At 39.5% G+C, this 14,971-nt stretch overlaps 1 protein-coding gene across 1 annotated transcript in view; it reads right to left on the reverse strand.

The window, feature by feature from the left end:
• The window catches only part of LOC122561477 (leucine-rich repeat and guanylate kinase domain-containing protein-like), a 159,783-nt gene that overhangs the window by 33,171 nt on the left and 111,641 nt on the right, over positions 1-14,971 (reverse strand). The window lies entirely within an intron of this gene.

Below are 14,971 nucleotides of genomic sequence, written 5' to 3' on the forward strand. Positions count from 1 at the left end.
CTACGCTACTTTCTCCCCACCCCCACCCTCCTCTCATTTATCTCTCCACCCTTCAGGCACTCTGCCTGTATTCCTGATGAAGGATTTTTGCCCGAAACGTCGATCTTACTGCTCCTCGTATGCTGCCTGAACTGCTGTGCTTTTCCAGCACCACTCTAATCTAGACTCTGTTTTAAATTGAATCAATTGGCAGAAATGCAAATCAATGAAGTGCTGTCCTGTCTGTAAACCAATATGGTTCTAAATAGCTAATTCAGCTGCAGAATTAGTGAGTTACATCATAAGGGAATACTGTGTTGGACTTCCCACATAGATGTGACAGTCAACAAGGTGCAACAATACCTCTTCTTCCTTATGTGGTATGTCAATAAGGACCCTCATCAACTTTTACAGATACATCATAGAAAGCATACTGTTTGGGTGCATCATGGCCTGGTTCAGCAACTGCTCTGCCCAGGACCATAAGAAACTACAGATGGTGATGTGCACAGACCAGACTATCACAGAAGCTAACCTCCCATCCATGACTCCATTTACACCTCTCGTTGCTGTGAAAAGGCTGCTAATATCATGAAAGATCCATCCCACCCTGGTAATACCCCCCTACAACCTCTTCCGTCAGGCAGAAGATACAGAACCCACCAGCAGGTTCAAGAACAACTTCTTCCCTTCCATTATTAGACTGATGAATGGAATGTCAAATAATGTTGATCTTGTTAATGGTGTTCTTGCCTCACACATAGCCTGTGTGGCGTAACCCATATGCCTCACTCTAACCAAAATTTTTTATTACCCTATGATCTATATGTCCTTGCTTTCTATGATTGAAAGAAGGACATTGACCTTCATGACTCCTCCTTCTCTTTGATACCTCACACTGACTCTATCTCTTCTACAAAAAACCAATACCCACCAAAGGTCATGCTCGAACACTATGGGTATTGCCTGCAATATCTTCCCTCATTCACTGTCAACCATTCCAATCTACTACACAAATCACCCTATATGCTCTCCGAATTTCCTACTCACTCAGTTGGGACATCTAACCTTTAACCCAACTTCACCAACAGTAAGCTGTGCTATGTATGTTCAACTCTTTTAATACCTACCTCATTCTCATTTCAAAAAAGAAAAACATCCAATAATAGGATATAAAGAGTCAAATTAGGCAGTGGGCTGCCCAAAATTTGGCTCCGCACCCCTTACAAGAAGAGGATCATGAACCTGACAGCCCCAAGTGATTGACTGATTACGTTCAAACCCCCCGGTCTGGACTGATTACGTTCAAACCCCCCGGTCTGGTAGTGACTTATTGCACAGGTCCTGAAGGTTGCCTCTATTAATTTGACTGAGGACCAATGAAACCATGACAAGTTTCCTAACTTTGTTTCTGCACTAAACGGCAAAGCAATACCACAGTACAGTAAGTTTAATATTAGATTCCTTACAGTGTGGAAACAGGCCCTTCGGCCCAACCAGTCCACACCAACCCTCTGAAGAGTAACCCACCCAGGACCATTTCCCTCCTAACACTAACACTAATGGGCAATTCAGCATGGCCAATTCACCTGACCTGCACATCTTTGGACTGTGGGAGGAAATCGGAGCACCCGGAGGAAACCCACGCAGACATGGGGAGAATGTATCTCTGGCTCAGTGATACTGTGAGCATCCAGGTAGGATCAAAGTGAGTGATCACTGAAAGAGCAAATGTACAGTCTGAGGTGGCAGTGCATGAGCTGGCAGCATGTCCCTGAGTGCAAAGTATACTTGCAGCAGCATTGCAATGATAGCTGCCAGAGAGCCTCAATGCATAGCTTTGAAGTACAGAAGCATGCTGTAAGAGAGTTGGAGATTTGCCATGAGACCTCTAAAAGACTGGGACATGTCAGGTGCCAATGTTTGTGTACATGGGTTACATGTGGGTAGTGCCCCTGGACTCTATTGTGAGATTTGGTTCCTGATGTCTCACATGGACGTCCTTCAGAACATGTAGCAAGCTTGAATCACCAGGTGCCTCCTCTGAATTTCATGTTCAGACTGCACAAAACACTACATAGGACAAACAGGAAGACAGCTAACAATCCACATCCATGAACACCAACTAGCCAGGAAACGACACAACCAGCTATCCTTAGTAGCCACACACGCAGATGACAAGCAACATGAATTCGACTGGGACAACACTACTATTATAGGACAAGCCAAACAGAGAACAGCCAGGGAATTCCTAGAGGCATGGCACTCATCCACAGATTCAATCAATAAGCACATCGACCTGGACCCAATATACCGACCACTGCAACGGACAGCTGGAACTGACAACCGGAAGTGGCAGATTCAAACTACTACAAATGCCGGAGGAAAGATCACAGAAGCGCTTCACAGGAGACTCCCAAGCACTGAGGATGTCACCTAGAGAGGGGAAGAAACGTCTGCAACACAAATTCCCAGCTCGACGAACAGAACCACAACAAGGGGCAAGGTTGAAAAGGACAGTTGTTAGTGATAACCTCACCTGGTACAGAAATTGAACCCACATCACTCTACATTGCAAACCAGCTGTCTAGCCAAATGAGCTAATCAAACCTCTGTAGCCATCAATAAATTAAAAGAATTTGTTGATGGCATTTTGTGTTTATTTCCTGTTGTTTTTCAGTAAATACTGAGAACGGATGTTGTCATTATGACTTACAAGAAATATTGAGCACACAGTATGTCTGAACAGAATGACAGTTTCAGTTAATATAAATGTTACTCACTTACTTAAGTAGAACCATGAAATATTTTAAATGGGTACTACTCAATTAGCATTATTTTTTTTAATTCACAAGGAAATCAAGATCCGTCACAATATGAAACTTTTCTTTTGTTGAGCTTCTCTTGTCGGTATCACAGCAATTCGTAATGGATTTTCTGAACACTAGAGCTATTCCAGATTTATTTAATGAATGGAATTTAAATTTTCAATTTATATGGTAGGATTTGAATTTATATTCTCCATATTATTAGTCTATACCTCTGGATGACTAATCCAGTAACATATCCAGTTGTTACTGAACTCATACTGTTGTCATTGAAGAAGCTCACAGTGATGAACATTCTAACTGAAGAGTTTGTACAGCTTAGTGGAATACAAAACACTAAAAACTGTTCTATGTAAATAAAAATAAAGCAATACATTTCTGATATGCATCGAGCTTTACACTCATTGGAGCAATGAAACATTGCTTTCATTTCCACTTAGACGGTTTTTCAGAGTTACAAGATTACAGCTTTAAATTTAAATAAATAAACAGGCCATTTGACCTACTGATTTGTGTTTGTGTTTAGGCTTACAAAGATTTCCTCCCACCTTACTTCATCTAGTCCATCAGTGCATCTGTCTATTCCTTTTTCCCTAATATACTTTGCCAGCTTTTCCTTAAAGTCTTTATGCTATCAAGTTTCACTATTTTATGTAATAACAAGTTGCATGTTCTAACCACTCTAGGTGAAAGTATTTCTCCTCGGAGAAAGTGAGGACTGCAGATACTGGACATCAGAGTTGAGCTCATTCCTGATGAAGGGTTTATGCCCGAAACGTCGATTCTCGTGCTCCTCAAATGCTGCCTGATCTGCTGTGTTATTTCTCTTGACTTTCTCTTAAGCAACCATGTGCTTAAAATATCTTATATTTAAGGCTGCTAATTTTGGATTCCCCTCAAACATTATTTTCTACATTTACCTTTTCAAGAAAGGACTGCAAGAAAGAGGACAAAGTTTACCTGGGTGATGGGAATGAGGCGATTATCAAAATATGAAAACAAAAGGGCCAGAGGTGCACTCGTAGAGTCATACAGCATGGAAAGAGACCCTTTGGTCCAACTGGTGCATGCCAACCAAGTTTCCCAAACTAAACTAGTCCCACTTGCCTGCATATGGATCATATCCCTCTAAATCTTTCCTATGCACGAATATGTGGAAATGTCTTTTAAATGGTGTAACTGTACCTAAATCCATCACTTCCTCTGGCAGTTCATTCCACATAAGAGCCATTCTCTCTGTGAAAAAGTTGTCCCTCTGGTCCCTTTTAAATCTTTCTCCTCTCATCTTAAAACATGCTTCCTAGTTTTGAACTCCCCAACCCTAAGAGAAGGCCTTTGCTTATCACCATATCTATTATAAACCTCTATAAGGTCAACCCCAACTCCTCTGCTCCCTTGAAGGAAGTCCAGCCTATCTAGCCTCTTTTTATAACACAAACCTTCCAGTCCCAGCAACATCCTGGTAGTAACTCTTTTCTGAAACCTTTCCAATATAATAATATCCTTTCTAATTTAATAATATCCTTTCTATAGCAGGGGGACCACAACTGTACAAAGTGCTCCAAAAGTGACCTCACCAACATCCTTTACAACTTCGACATGATGTTTCAACTCTTATACTCATGGTCTGAACAATGAAAGCAAGTATGCTAAATGCTTTCTGAACCAGCCTTCTACCTCCTTCAAAGACTACATATGAAATTTAAAGCAGAATTTAGAACTAAATATATTGTGGGGAAATATGTCTTTGTGTGCCATGTATAACAACCATTTACAACAATTCACAACAACCATGTATTGTGATTTAATTATATGTAATACACAGGGGAAATCCTCCTCCATCCAAAAGCTTGCCTGTTTACTTCACTTGTAGGACAAGATGAATACATTATTGATCAACACGACTGTAATTTTCTATTTGCACCAGGAGGCAAAAAAAAGCATAACATTAAGGCCGTAATAGTACTCTTTAGGATAGTAAAGGACAAAAACACACATTTATCTAAAAATCCTCTCTCTCTACAATTTTAGAGGCATGAGTCCATTTACAAGAAATAACAGTTACATGAAGCAAACTTTCAGATTTAAGTGTTCATCCACAAATATTCCCTCTCTCATTTCAAAGCCAATCTTATTAAAATATTATTTTGTAGAGCGAGTTGACATTGAAACTAATTAAATAATCTAATTTGAATAGCAAAAAAAAATCTTTTCGAACAGGAAAGAAGTGGTACCCAGTATAAATCAAAATCAGCAGTAAGTTGACATTAGATGCCAAGGGGGAAAAAAAATTCATGAGGCTGAAAATAAACTGTGTTATTTCACACAATAGACTTTTTTTAACAATTAGCATATGGGATAACAGCAGGTGTTCATCGTTCTCTCTAAGCTGCAGGCCATGCAGTCACTCCGAGAGTCTGCGGTGCTGATTGTCATGTTGATTCCATGTTGATGCATTCATTTCCAGTTTCTCCAGCCACTGTCACGCACTGACTTCAGAGGTCTATGTAATGGCTGGAGTAAGAGGGAATGTAGTAGGCATTGTAAATTTGTTGTGAAATCCAATTCTAAATGCCATACTACTTTAGATATAATTAGGTCACAAAATACATTCTGATGAAGACAGCCTATTTGATCTAATATTTTCAGAGTATGTAATTCTGGGCTGAATTGGCTAAGTGTCAATTTTGAGGAGTTTCTTGGAAGTTTTTTTTCAATGATTCCTAAGGAGTTTTTCACACTATTCTCTGAAATTTGTCCCGTTAGCTGTTTGCCATGCATTCATCATGTCGCTCTCGTGCTGTTTTGTGCTCAGCATTGGGGGAAGTTTAGATTTTGCCTGAAATGTCGATTTTCCTGCTCCTCAGAAGCTGCCTGACCTGCTGTGCTTTTCCAGCACCACTCTAATCTAAACTTCGGCTTCCAGCATCTGCAGTCCTCACTTTTGCCTACTGGGGGAAGTTGCTACTGCCAGGATTCTTGGTGCCATTGTCATATTTGAAGCCCTGCAGAATGCTAGTACAAGCACCACCAGTCAAGAGCTGCATAGTGCATGTAGTTGGAGAATTGGAACCTCATCTTCAGCAGGTCTATCCTCTGCTCTACCCAAGCTGTGGTCGAAGAATGGGCTTGATTGTATTTATTGCTTGACCTCAATCAGGGATTACATAATAGAGAAACCAGCCACGGTTGCAGACGGCAGCCCATGTCTCCCAGCAGTCATCCCTATAAGGCATCCAGCCCTTAAAATGAAGCAGGAACTTGGGAGTTAGCTGCCAGACCTCTAAGATGTGACAATCACAAATGTTTGTACATGAATGTAATTTGTTTGTTTTGTTGATTAATTTTGTCATGTTATGATCTCAACACGGCACGTATACATCTATAGTAACCTTCCCCTGTGGGTTGCCAGCTATGTTGGCAAAGTCGACTGCTCAGGCTATAGCACTGACCTTGTTACAAGCAAACAAGTTGAAGTGTGTGATCTGACACAACTTGCTTTAGTAACAGTCTTGATATTTTGTGGGTTGAGAATTGAGGGAACCTACACAGGACCTTAGTGGATCCTTGGAAGCAGCCAGTTGCATAAATGTTTACTGCAGCTGTCACTTTGATAACTAACAGACTGGAATAACTTCTGCTCCTATGTCTTAAGGTCTTAGTATCAAGGGGATCAAGGGTTACAGGGAGAAGGCGGGAGAATGGGGTTGAGATACTTATCAGTAATGATTGAATGGCAGAGCAGACTTGATGAGTTGAATGGCCTGATTTCTGCTCTTATGTCTAATGTTTTTAATGACCCAGCACTTCAGCTTCCATTTCTCAGTTGGCATAGTTTGTGATAGTGTCCTGGCAGATCTATATTTGTGAGAACACTGTGCCATGCTCAACTGGAGGAAGTGCCATTGAGAATGATAGACTCAGGGGTTCCTGGATCTTTTCCAGATCCTGAGGAGTTCTTCAGTTGTGACTTCTTCATGTAGCAGCTGTTCTGCAGCTGTTGGAGGATAATGTTGGAACCGAACTTAATGGTTCAACCTCAATTTCTGCTCCTTTGTTGTGATGTAACCACAATTTAACCCCTGTCAAGGCTGGATTCATTGGTCATGGTTCCAATTAACCTGTGTGGGGAATATCTGAAACAGAACTGGTCGTTGGTAATGTGAGTAGTCAACATTCATATCACACACATAACTTATGGTTTTGCATAGCCCTTGACACAGTCGGACATGGAAGACTCCAACAAGGAAAGGCATGGAATGTCTCTACACCGACGTTTGACATTGGGAATCTTACTTCAATATATGTGGAACAGGCCATGTTGTGCAAATATAGTATTCACCTTATGCTTTCTGATACTTTGTCCCTCCACCCCAACCCCACATCACCCAAGAAAAGCAGCATTGTATAAAACTTATACGGTAGGATTTGAATTTATATTCTCCATATTAATAGTCAACACCTCTGGATGAAGTAACATAACCAGTTGTTACTGAACCCATATTGTGGTAATTGAAGAAGCTCACAGCGATGAACATTCTGACTGAAGAGTTTTTATAGCTTAGTGGAATACAAAACAATAGAAACTGTTCTATATTTGTCTTAAATGCACTCAATGACATGGCCTCCACATGACCTGTGGCAATGAATTCCATCAATTCACCAGCCTCCAGCTGAAGAAATTCCTCCTCATACCAGTTCTGAACGGTCATTCCTTCATTCTGAGTCTTTCATAATGAATGCTAACATTGCATTTGCCATACTAACCGGCAACTGAACCTGCATGTTAACCTTAAGAGAATCCTGAATAGAATGCCAAAGTCTCTGTTCTTCAAATTTCCAAAGCCTTTCCTCATTTAGAAAATTGTCTACACCACTATTTTTCCTACCAAAGTGCATAATCTCAGATTTTCCCACATGTATTCCATCTGCCACTTCTTTCCCCACTCTCCTAGCCTATCCAACTTCTTCTATAGCCTCTATGCTTGCTCAACACTGCCTGTCATAGAGCCAGAGAGTCATATACCACAGAAATACACCATTCAATCCAACGTATGCATGCCTACAAGACATTCTAAATAGCTCGCCCTCCGCTTATTTTTGTGTCATCTGCAAACTTAGCAATAATACCATCAGTTCCTTCATCCAGATCCTTAATGTGCAATGTGAACAGTTGTGGTCCCAACAATGAACCCTGTAGAACTCCATTAGTCGCTGGCTGCCATCCTGAAACAGACCCTTTTGGAGCTGGGAGATGGAAACAAGTTACAGAGAAACTAGTACAGAAGCAGTTCTCTGTTCTCTGCACTCAAAATGCACCTTAAACTGAAGTTACCATAAGTTGTGACTTCTAACTGGCAAATCAGATACATTTCAAAAATGAACCGGCCACCCTGTGCCTCTTGCAAACCAGTGGAAGCATTCACAAAATGAAATCTGTCAGATCCAACTCAACAAAATTTCAAAGCAAAGACAGCTGAATTGTCTTTCCAGTTGTTCCCTCAGTCATGTTTTTTCCCCTGTCTATGTGTGTAAAGTAGAGTTCGGAAAGGGCTGAAAGTTTTCATTTGTAATATTATATGTGAGCAATCTGTAACTGATTACCTGTATCCAGAGTCTAATTACTTGTAATAAGCAGTAATTCTTTTTACGCAGAAAACCTGGTTGACAATTAGGTAAATTGGAGAATTTTGTATACTTAATTCAAAATCTTTGAATTCAAAATCAAACTTTGTTATGACTATGGGAATAGCTGGGCTTGACTTCTAGCATGCTACACCAGTGAGCCATGACTAGACAGAAATATTTAAAATTTAACATTTAATCTCTGAATGAGGGTGCAAAGTGCAAAAACACAAGATCAAACAAGGCAGAGATGCTATGTGCATCCAAGGAGGCACAAAGTGAGGGAGTACGAAGACAGCAATTGAGCAGTACTGAAATGTACCCTGGTCTAATCTGTGAGATGCATGTTTGGCCCTCCATGCAAAATGTCCTGACAGCAGCGTTACAAAGAATAGTGCCATTGTGCTCCAAACAGCAACACTGAAGTGCAGAACTACATTCTACATGGATTACAGATATACCTTGAAAATGCAGTGAGGCTAGTATATGTCTGATGTCAACATTCATGGTTGGAGATGTTGGTGACTACTGTCCATGATAGAGGTCTGTAGGAACAAGTGGCAAACTTGAGCTGCCAGGTACTCTACTTTTCATTTCAATAATTATCATTATCTAGTTTTTACCTGGTGCATGGGAAAATAGCAAAATGAACATCAATGACTCAAGACAAGGTACTAATGGAAAGCAATGCATTCAAATAGGCCTCTCATCATTCACTTGTGAGATTTTGATCTCACTATTCAAAGCTTGCTTGCAGATGGACTCTTTTCCTCACATTGAGAATCTAATTTCTTCTAATTTCAATATTTTTAAAACTGACTCGCCAATGCCTGACATTCAGGGACTGGGAAAATTCCACCCACTAATGTTTGCCCATCAAGCCATTAACATTTAAGGTTACCTGAATGATAGCAAATTTCACAATGTAGCACTCCCTTAATAATGAACTAGACCACCCGCCTTGATTACACTTGAGTGAAAATAGAACTAAGAACCTTCTGAAGTCAAGTTGACACAGTTATAAATAAAGCCAAACTGATATCACTGAACCAAAACCCCAGTCAAACATACAAACTGTGAGAACTTGTTTTTCTACAGCACTTCTAACAATAATAAGTACAATAAAGCTATTCAGATAGAAAGTACAAATGCCAAGCAATAACATGGAAAATGAGCAAATGCTAATGAGAAACATTTTGAAGCTGTTTTGAAGTCACAAGTCATTTCAATGCGTGCGTTAAAAGTCTATAATCATTGTGATGTGCTCCCAAAAAGATTTCCCAACAAGCATCGTTATAAAAAGGTGAATGAACTTTCTTGACAAATGTGTTACTTAAAAACTAATGATTGGCTCATTGGGCAAATATGTTGTGTGGGTTGGTACTATTCTATGCATGTAAGAAGTACATGAAATTGATTATTTTCCACCTGTGAGATTGATTATTTTCCACCAGTTCTTTCAAAACATTATAAGCCAGAAACATTAACTCCATTTCTCTACACAGATGCTGCCTGATCTGTTGAATATATCAGTAATTTTCTGTTTATTACTTAAAATTTATAAAACATGTTTAATTAACTGCAAGCATATGGATGGGTACATGAATGGGAAGGGTTTAGAGGGATATGGGCCAAGTAGGTTATGATATCTGGTTGGCATGGACGAGTTGGACTGAAGGTTCTGTTTCTGTGCTGTACATCTGTACGACTATGAACTGCATTAAGCTGACAGGGATGCTACCATTCTCAGTATTACTGGGCTGAAATGAGAAAAAGATCAGTTGGAATTTCAAAGTTTGATCATATTCCTATTCTTTTCACCCTTTCTATCAAATTAATTCCTGAAAAAAAATAACCTGTCTAAATCCTAGAAAGGAAAGGATTGGAATCTTTTTTTGATGTTCCCCAAGATGTCTGATAATTACTGCCTCAGTTCAGATGTGAACAAATGGCTTCACCAGTGAGACTCTGGATCGCAATGAGCTCCAACAAGTCATGACCAGTAAGTTAAAATGAGTCATTGCCTCCAAGGGAAGTCAGCAAGTTATAAGAAATAGAATCACAAAGTATGACAGACGGAATGAGGAGTGGAGAGCACAAGGCTTTTCGGTAAATGTTTCTTACCTATGGTGAAATGAACATAGAACTTCTATTTTCACAGTGATTTACCTTTTATTTAATTATTATATCTTTTACACTAAGCTTTTAAAAACAGAATTTTTGACTTTTGACCATAATTTTATTCAAATATAAAGTTTAATCAGATATTGCAGTGCCAGGAATTAGATGTACAATTCTAACTTTCCAGTCACAAACCAAAATCTACCATAATTAGAGAAACGAAAAGGGAATCTAAGGTAATATTCCATGGTCAGAGCAAGTGAGTTGATGCCTGTGGGTTGGTACTATTCTATGCACTGTAAGAAGTACATGAGATTGATTATTTTCCAACTTGTCTCAAGTTCAGAATTGCCAAAACAGAATCCTGGTAGCAGGCCCTGAACATAATTGATATATGGTTAACAAGATAGTTAGCAGATTCAAGATGTCTGTCTTAGGGAAAAACAGGTATGATAGCCCCACACACTGAGCCTAGACCAGCGATCTGTCAAGTAAATAATTATGTGTTGACATAGGAATAAAAGATGTGGTTTGTTTTTTGTTTGAAACAGTAGGGATCCGGAGATAAACAAAGGAAAAATTTGCACTGACACTAACAAGGCAGCAGTACTGGATTATAAAATACAATTTAACCAAGTTTGAAATAATAAATTATACTTCTGAGTCTTTTTCTCATTTAAGTAATAAATGTTAAAATGTGAAAAAGAATGGAAAAGTTGCAAAAAATTGTCAAGTTATTGGAACTCATTGTTAGTTGTGTTTACACTGTTGTTTTGTTCAAGCATGGAAGAAGAGATCTAAGAAGGGATATGTGTTCAGAGTGAGCTTCACCCAGTAACGGATTACTGATTGCTTTGTATACAGAGGAACTTCGATTATCCAAAGGACACAGGTGAGTATTTTGTTCAGTTAATTGATTTCTGGATAATCGAATGCTGGATAACATAGTCTAGCCAAACATCAGGCTCTTGCGATCATGCCGGATAATCCAAGTTCTTCTGTAATCAGGACCAGTTGTGGATGCTAGAAATTATCAGTTTGGTAACAACTCTGAGTGGCTTCTAGGCAGGTGAACAATTTGTGTTCTCATTGTACAGGGAGAGAAGCCACCACATTGCAGAAAAGACAAGGTCTACCTCTCTCTCAGCAGAGAAGTAATCAAAATTTGGAAGACAGCTTGATATAATTTCCCACCAATTGTTGTATGTTGTTGCCTCTAACAAAGAATAAAAGACTTCACAATTAGTATGCAAGCCATGCTGTGTCTTCAGCAAAGAACTGAGAGAATCTGGAAATAAGGAAATTGGAGAACAGAAGGTCTTGGGAAGCAAAACAAAAACCTCATTAAATCCTGTGGACTTGTACTTTTGAACTGTATTTCCCCAGTACTTTATCATTCACCCGGAAAACTCATGTCCGTTTGTGGTGTCTGTCTGTATGTATGTGTAGGGGTTTAAGAAGAAGATTACAGTTTCAACTAGTAGAGCTAAATGTTTATAATTTGTATTTTGCTTGCCTATGGTTAGAATTGATTTATTTGTAATAAATTGTCGTTCTTAAGAGTCATAGAGTCATCGAGATGTACAGCATGGAAACAGACCCTTCGGTCTAACTCATCCATGCCGAGCAGATATCCTAACCTAGTCTAGTCCCATTTGCCAACATTTGGCCCATATCCCTCTCAACCCTTCTTATACATATACTCATCCAGATGCCTTTTAAATGCTGTTATTGTACTAGCCTCCACCACTTCCTCTGGCAGCTCATTCCATACACACACCATCCTATGCGTGAAATAGTTGCCCCTTAGGTCCCTTATATCTTGCCCCTCTCACCCTAAACCAATGCCCTCCAATTCTGGACTCCCCCACCCCAGGGAAAACACCTTGTCTATTTATCCTATCTATGCCCCTCATGATTTTATAAACCTCTATAAGGTCACCCCTCAGCCTCTTATGCTCCAGGGAAAACAGCCCCAGCCTATTCATCCTCTCACTATAGCTCAATTCCCCCAACCGTGGCAACATCATTGTAAATCTGTCTGGCCCTTTCAAGTTTCACAACATCATTCCAATTGGAAGGAGACCAGAATTGCATGCAATATTTCAAAAGTGGCCCAACCAATGTCCTGTAAAGCTGCAGCATGACCTCCCAACTCCTGTACTAAATACTCTGAGCAATAAAAGAAAGCATACCAAATTCCTTCTTCACTACCCTATCTACCTGCGACTCTATTTCCATGGAACCATGAACCTGCACTCCAAGGTCTCTTTGTTCAGCAACACTCCCCAGGACCTTCCCATTAAGTGTATAATTCCTGCTCTGTTTTGCTTTTCCAAAATGCAGCACCTTGTAATTATCTAAATGAAACTCCATCTGTCACTTCTCAGCCCAGTGGCCCTTTGATCAAGATCCTGTTGTAATCTGAGGTAACCTTCTTCACTGTCAACTACATCTTCGATTTAGGTGTCATCTGCAAACTTACTAACTACCTCCTATGTTCACATCCAAATCATTTATATAAATGATGAAAAGCAGTGGACCCAGCAATGATCTTTGTGACACTTCATTGGTCACAGGCCTCCAGTCTGAAAAGCAACCGTCCACTACCACCCTCTGTTGTCTAGCTTTGAGCTAATTCTGTATCCAAATGGCTAGTTCTCCCTGTATTTCATGAGATCTAATTTTGCTAACCAGTCTTTATCATGAGGAACACTGTTGAACCCTTACTGAAATCCATATCGATCATGTCTACTGCTTTGCCCCCATCAATCCTCATTATTACTTCTTCAAAGAATTCAATCAAGTTCATGAGACATGATTTCCCACACACAAAGCCATGCTGACTAGCCCTAATCAGTCCTTGCCTTTTCAAAAACATGTAAATCCAGTCCTTCAGGATTCCCTCCAACAACTTGCCCACCACCGATATCAGGTTCACTGGTCTATAGTCCCCTGGCTTTTCCTTACTACCTTTCTTAAATAGTAGTGCCACATTACGTTGTTAAGTATCTTGTTAAGTACAGAACTCTGTCCGTATTTTCTGCTAACCTCAGTGCATCAGACAGATAAATTGGAAACGTAAGAGTATTTTGATTTCTTTTGTGATCAATCCAGGAGTATTGAGTCTCAAGTAACAGCATACTTCCCAAAGTTGGTCATGACAGAAGAACAGACTAGCTTGTGCATCAAAGATGTCCTACATTCAAGATGGCTGCAGTATTATCACTGTCACTGAAATAGTGCATTTATATAGAGAACAGAGTAACTGGAAAGATGGATATTTGTGGTATGACTGTATTAGCACAAAAGAAGGAACTAATGCAGGTGTGCTGGTCAGTTCGGATCTGTATCAATTAATATGGATCAGTCCAGACCCTCATAAAACATTTCAAGAAAGTAGCCTGGAGCCTAACTTGCTAGTTCTTTTAAGCAGGTGTGTAGTGGATATCCCAGAAGAGATGCAGCTGGTCAAATTACTTAGTTTTAAACAAAACTGAATTTAGTTATAAGATTACCAAATGAAACACGAACAACAGAGAACAGAATACAGAATAACGTAAACTATCTGAAAACCCAACAGATTATCCTAACTTAATGATGCTGTTTAAAATACCTGCAAACAATCCTTGTAAACATCCCATGGCAAAAATGTAAAATCAAACACACTCTTACAGGAGAGAGAGATGACAGAGGAACCCAGCATTCAGCACCTTCTTCCATGTAGCTGTTTCTTGGACCAGAAGCCTGAAACTGAACTGACTGCTTTCAGTGAACAGCAAGACTGCTAAAACCAAACCATAGAAAAGCTGAGCTGGAAGAATTGGCCATTCCCCTTTCATTTTACAAGTGTTGTTTTTAAAAACTTGACAGCATTGTCTGAGTCTTTACAACCTTCTGAAAAAAAACCAAGGACAGCATAACCTTGTGAAAATAGCAGCAGCATCACACCAATAAACTATGAAAAACATAGATCATTGAGTGGAAGAGCTGTAGAAGAATGGAATGGTCTATATCAAAGACTATAAAAAGCTTTTAAAGAAGGTGTAAAAAGGATATGACAGTACAAATAGAGCATTTCAAATGGTTATTACTAAGGTAATCCTGATGCTACAACAAGCTAAAAAGATGTGAACAGTATATAGAGCGAGAAGTCATATCAGACTCAATGTGTTAAGTTTGTTTCTTTCTCTACAGATGCTGCCAAAACTGCTGGGTTTCTCCAGCACTTGTTTATCATGTTCAAATGGCTTGCTCCATTTCTGAGCAAAAATAACAATGTGTATTTTACACATTTTAACTCAAATCTACACCCAACTCCACTTCATAATAATTCTGGAAAGGTTCCCAAAGCATTTACGAAAAATAATTTACAATTCATTATATCCAATCTTTTGGGTCTTTGATGTTGGAAAACT

This window comes from Chiloscyllium plagiosum, chromosome 23, assembly GCF_004010195.1.
Source record: "Chiloscyllium plagiosum isolate BGI_BamShark_2017 chromosome 23, ASM401019v2, whole genome shotgun sequence".
NCBI lineage: Eukaryota > Metazoa > Chordata > Chondrichthyes > Orectolobiformes > Hemiscylliidae > Chiloscyllium > Chiloscyllium plagiosum.